Genomic DNA, 6,051 nt, shown 5'->3' with positions numbered 1-6,051 from the left:
TGGTGATGGCTCTATGGAGGGGGGAGAGGTGGGGGAATGAGTGTCCAAAGTGTCTCTATTGTTGGGGCCGTTGGAGGTGTGAAAGTGAAAGTGAAAGAAAATGAGAGTGAAAGACTCACCTAATGCAGACCAAATCTACCTACAGGTGCAAACAGAGTAATTTCACAGATCATGTTTGCAGGATCTGGGCGGGCACAGCATTTTTCCACATTTAGAAAAAGAATATTTTTCTAAGTAAGTAAGTTTAAGTATTTCACTGTCAAACTCTGAATATAGCTCATTCTGTTCAAATATGAAACCTTTTTTTAAAATTTCAGGTTATATTCATTCATGCAATTTTGCAGTGTTTGAGACATAAACACAACAAAAGATCATTTTGATTTGACAAGTCAGGGTAAACAACATACAGTCCTGTGAAAAAGGAAGTTGTCAAAGCACTCTGTAACCATCATCATCATCATCATCATCGTGGTGTATTCCTGTGAAACACTAAATACTCCCTATGGGGTTGTAGAACCACTGTTAGCAGCAACAACCAATGTAATCACTTTCTGTATGACTTCATCAGTCTCTCACTTTGTTGTGGGTGAAATTTGTCTCATTCTTCTCCACAGTGCTGCTTCAGTTCATTGAGGTTTGTGGTATTCGTTTATACACAGCTCTCTTAACCACCTAGTCTGGGCCACTGCAACATCTTGATTATTATTTTTTTCAGCCATTCTCTTGTATATTTGCTGCTGTGCCTGGGATCATTGTCCTGTTGCGTGATTTAGTATCAGCCAAGCTTTAGCTGTTTGACTGATGGCCTCACATTTTACTTTGGCTTCAAGGTATCCAGGTGCTGTGGCTGCAAAACAAACCCAAATCATCACCTCTCTACATAGCGAAACATCTCCTCTTTTGTCTCGTCTGTCTAAAGGACATTTGGGATGAATTTGCTTGGATGTTCCTGGGAAGATCGTAGCATCATGTTAACACACATCTAAATGCTCCAGAGCAATAAAACTGCCAGAAATTCTGCATTTATGCTTACACTTGCTGAAGATAAATGAATCAAATGCATTTGATGTGCAGTACCTGGTTGTTACCTATCCCTTTTGCTTTGGAACCAGTAAGGGTGTACTTGTCCCCACAGCAGTAGTCGTCTTAGATACAGCTGTTTGTACAGCTGCAGCTCTTCTAAACCCAAAATAAAACAATTCTCCTCTCCAAATTTGTAATGCACCCACTTCATCAGGTCTTAAGGTAATAAGCAGGCATATCAAGCAAAATGCAAGCACCATGAGGAGATGTCAATCTAGTGTTCTCTGGTAATTACACTGTTTCTTTTTAGTCTAGCACCTGGATTTGCCCGTTTCAATCCCAAACCCGACTGCCAGCTCTTGCACTGCTTCTGGTCATAACAGGAAGCTACTTTCAATTCCTCCACCTGTGACCATAAACTGGGAGTAACTGGTTCTAGGAAATAAATAGACCAATATTTAAAAGACACACTTCACCTCCATTTGCCCTTCTTCTGCCAGCAGAATGTAAACTCCCTAACAAACAGATGAGGGCAGCATTGCTTTTTACGCAAACAACTCGGTCTCTGTCCAGCATATCCTCTAAAGACTGCAGCAGCGCTCTTGGCCTCAAAATCACTATGATCAGGATTCAAAGCCATTGCTATCAAGTCTTTGAATATAACAAAAAAGGAACCCATGCTCGTATAAACCAAGAGTAACATCCTCATCCTCAGCTTCTTTCTCTAGTGACATTTTAGTAATCCTTCTCATCTGTTTATCTCTTTGTCCTTCACATCACTGCCATTCTATTAGGCTTTATATATGTCTTTTAAAGCTTAATGTGCATCCTCTGTTTATAGTAAAATGGCTTTTAAAGAGATTACCACCTGCTGTGGACAGCTTGAGGTGCTGAGGATATATTTCTGGCTGCACGCCAACGCCAACACTATTAGGCATATCTTCAGCAGATGGCCATGGCGGGCTATCAGCTCTAAATAGCTGGTATTCACGCACAGCCTGTAACTCTGCAGCAACACACTGTCACCACAGGTATCTCAGGGGAGGTTATGAATTAGCAGCCATTCTAAGGTCTGTCTGAAATCTGAGGTTTTGAATTCGCTGCACCCTTTTCTGCAGCTGCACACTAACATCATTTCCCACCACAGAGCCTTTGTTGTTCTGACCCACAGCAATTTCGCCTTGGAGGATAATGGCGCTTGCTTGACTTGCATTATTTCTTTACCTGTGTTGTTCATGCAGACTTCTCAATGCAAATAGGAGGGTATAGTGGTAAAGGGTGTATTTATGTCGCCATGTCTTCTCTGAGAGTCTGACTGGAGAAAAGAGAGGAAGGAAGATAGAAAACTTGGGAAAATATTTAATCAGTATTCTGCCAGTGATGAGCTGTGATTGGTGCAAATACACCTGCTGGGGCACCTTTTTGTTTTTAAACTTAACTTTAATTGCACCAAATGTATTTTTGGTATTTGGCTCAAAAGAACCTGCCATCGATAATATGTGAAGTATGGCTGTGGAGAAGCACACAAGGTCCCTCCGAACACTTTTCACTCATGGTCAAATAGTGCATCATGGCCAAAATCTAAGGTACTAAAGCACAATCATCACCAGAGCCAAAATCACAGCCTGCCTCAATCAGCCTTGGCAGCAATCAGCGAGGGTTAAGTGAAGCAGCTTCTGTAGTTATCTGACTTCAAAGTGAGCTTCTCAGAAGCACCGTGCTGCTGAGGGCTCAGCTACTTTGTCTGTGGCTGCAGTTACCAGCTGCTTATTTCATATTCACTTACTTCAGAACTGCATATTGGTTTAACAGACATCGGCGCAGCGACGTAACTGGTGACACCTTGTGGTTTGTCAACTCCCTTTTTTGAGACCCAGATGGTGTTTTGGCCATCGCCTTTTTGGTTTTGAAGAATGAGACCTTACAAGCGAAGGGCGGGCCTCACTGAGAAAAAGGCACCGCACCCTCATATCTTCCTGAAACACAGAAGAAAAAATGTTTTTATATTTCATTGTTAGATTATTTAAATATTGCCTTTTAAAGAAACATGCTACAGCGTCAATTGAAAAACAAATAGAATAGTTATCTATTTTTTTATCTTCTGTCCCTGGTAATGGACATCAGGTCCTGTTTTATTACAGAATAAAGTGATGTTATGGATATTTTTCTTTTTTCTGTGAATTTCTGGACATTTTTTAATTTTATTTTTATGAACATTAAAACATTTAGATGAAGAGAACACTCTCCATTCTCCACATCTAACTCTCAACTAAACCTGGGTTGCTAGGTAATGGATGTATGACAGAGGGTGGAAGACAGGATTTTTCTCAGCACGGTGCAAGTGGAGTAATACTTAGAGGGCCAGACAGTGGAGCAGGAAGGTGAAAGCTTGGAGGAGGACATTTCCAGCTTTTAAGAAGCCTAAGCTGGGAGAAAATGATGTCACCTAAGTACATTATGGGTAAGCAGCATAGTGTAAACCAGGGTAATGAAGTGTTGGGATTTTGATTACTCAGCAGCCTGTGAAGGAAATCATCCGTCCATGGTGTCAGCAGAATGATGTGGCATGTTGCACTGTGCTTATGAGAGGACTCACCATCCGGAAGGGCTTGTTCCAACCTTATCAAAGACATCAAGTGCATTTGTTACTTTGATGGACTGCCTAATCTTAAAGAATCTGTCCTGATTTATTGAATCGGCTATAACCTGGAACTACTAAATTTGGATCATAGGTTATCTGAGTCATGCCGCGAACACTGATGTGCTCAAGGATGTTTTCTAAAACCTGGTTGCTTATTTCCTGTTTGATGTAATCAGAGGAGCAGCTGTCTCTGTGGTTTGTTGCCAGTGTTGTCCTGATTCCATGTTTCATGCAAAAAAGAAAACCCCAACCTCATTTAAATGTAATTGATAAAGACAGCAGATAATGCACTTTTAACATATATATTATTAATTATAGAAATCAACAGAATAAAAGAAGAAATTACATTTTAAAGAAGTGTGTTTTTGTGCGTGTGTGTGAATTCAAGTGAAAAGGCTCCTTCTTCCCTTTCTAGAAATTGTATTGCCTAAAATCTTCAGAGCCCTGCATTAAAAAAAAGAAAAATCTTATAACATGCCACCTAAAAAGCTGGTATATCCTCCTTTGTGCTTTCATCTTCCTGCTCTAATGTCTGTTCTTCCTCCACCACATCTGACAGCCACTGACCCTCCTTCCACAATTTTGAGTAAAATCCCTGCTATCTCATTGTGCCCTGTGCTTGCTCAAGTATGTACACGGATTGAAACTGTAAGGTAGTAAATCCTGCTGTCCACTACAAAGGAAACCGAATAAAAGTTTTGTTTAGCTACAGAACCATAATATCTGCAAAAAATAATCCTCATCATTTCGAAAAGAAAGTCCCTGTGCTCTGTTAGCCCAACTCACATAAATGTGGCAGCAATAGAAAAAGAAGGCGCAAGATGTCCTCTTGAGAGCACAACAGGACTTTTTCATGTTTGTGGCTGTAATGTGACAAAATGTGGGAAAGTTCAAGGGGGCCGAATACTTTTGCAAGCCACTGTATATTGGTTAATCCAACGAGCACTGTCAAGCAAATCCTTTTTATGCAAACAGAAACTACGAATTTCAGTCAATCACAATCACTAAAGAGTAAGATATATTGTCAAACCTTCAGCACCACTTATTAAGATGAGTGACTGTTTGCATATATTTGAGCCTTTCTGTTTTGACCCTGTGTGCTTTAGAAAAAGTCCAAAATAAATTCAAACTTGTTCTCCCAGTTCTTATTAAAGATGTCTGCTGTACAGTCTTATATAAACAGGAAAAAACACAGTTCCAAAATGATCGTGACATTCATGCCCACGACGAGCGTATGTAAATGTCGTAATAGCGGCTTGTCACTGTCATCGTAGCTACGTCCTTATCTGGCCTTGCTTTGTCTTCAGTTATCATTCTAAATCTGACAATAATTTACAAATTGAACAAATTACTGGTTTATTAAATAAACCAATAAACGAGCATGTGAGGTCACAAGATCATAACTAATGCATTCATTTAGGATATAAATAAAAACAAATGGGTCATTTTCCCAGAGATTTCTTCTATTATCAAATAAGTCGCCTCCTATTGGCCATTCAAAGAAATTACCTTCCCTTTCCAGACCTGAAGACTTCCTGCAGCTTTCATATATATATATTCTGTGATGACAGTAGAGCTCTGCTTCTCTCGGTGGATTAAAATTAATAAGACATTAGCTCTGGAATAATTCCATTGGATAACACACTTCGTTTCCGAATGGTTTGTGAAATGAGCTGTATCTGGTTGTTCTCATTTATCTCTGGAGCCACTCTTGGCACTTGCTTTACTGTCACATCTACAAGTCGGTCTGTCTGTGTCTGCCTTTTGTTGTTATTCAGAGATCCTCAATTATTAGGGTGGCTGTGGCTACAATAGCTTGCCATCACCAGTGTGTGAATGTGTGTGTGAATGTGTGTGTGAATGGGTGGGTGACTGGATGTGTAAAGTGGAAGTGAATCTCTGGTATGACAGCAGCACAAGTAAGACACAAGGTGTGACAATAAATTGTCACCTCGTGTGACAGTACACTGATGTACAAAATTGGCTCGAATAATCAAAGTTAACATGAAGCAGGCCAGCGATTTAGCATGTTACAGTTTACCTATACACAGATTCCTGCAAAAGCTCAGAAAACAATGTGTAATCTTTGACTCTGGATGATAACTAAACATCTGTAGTGATGCAAAGCTGATGTCATCAATAACTTTGTCATGGAGACCAAAAATGAATAACATAAAATCTCAGTTAGAAACTGACAGCATTTGACAGACATGAGCAGTCAGGATGATCACGAAAAGGTGCTCGCTGTTGCATTAAAGGAGTGTAGCACTCATTATTTTTACACTTTAAGTGATAGGAAATGCTGATGCTTCCTGGAAATCGAAGTATGTAAGATGCTATTTACAGTCTTCAAAGTCAAAGATCCCCCACAAAGCTGGGGCAACTAG

Source organism: Pundamilia nyererei, unplaced genomic scaffold, assembly GCF_000239375.1.
Source record: "Pundamilia nyererei isolate P.nyererei 1_Seehausen unplaced genomic scaffold, PunNye1.0 scaffold00006, whole genome shotgun sequence".
NCBI classification, from domain to species: Eukaryota; Metazoa; Chordata; class Actinopteri; order Cichliformes; family Cichlidae; genus Pundamilia; species Pundamilia nyererei.
This window is presented reverse-complemented; position numbering follows the sequence as displayed.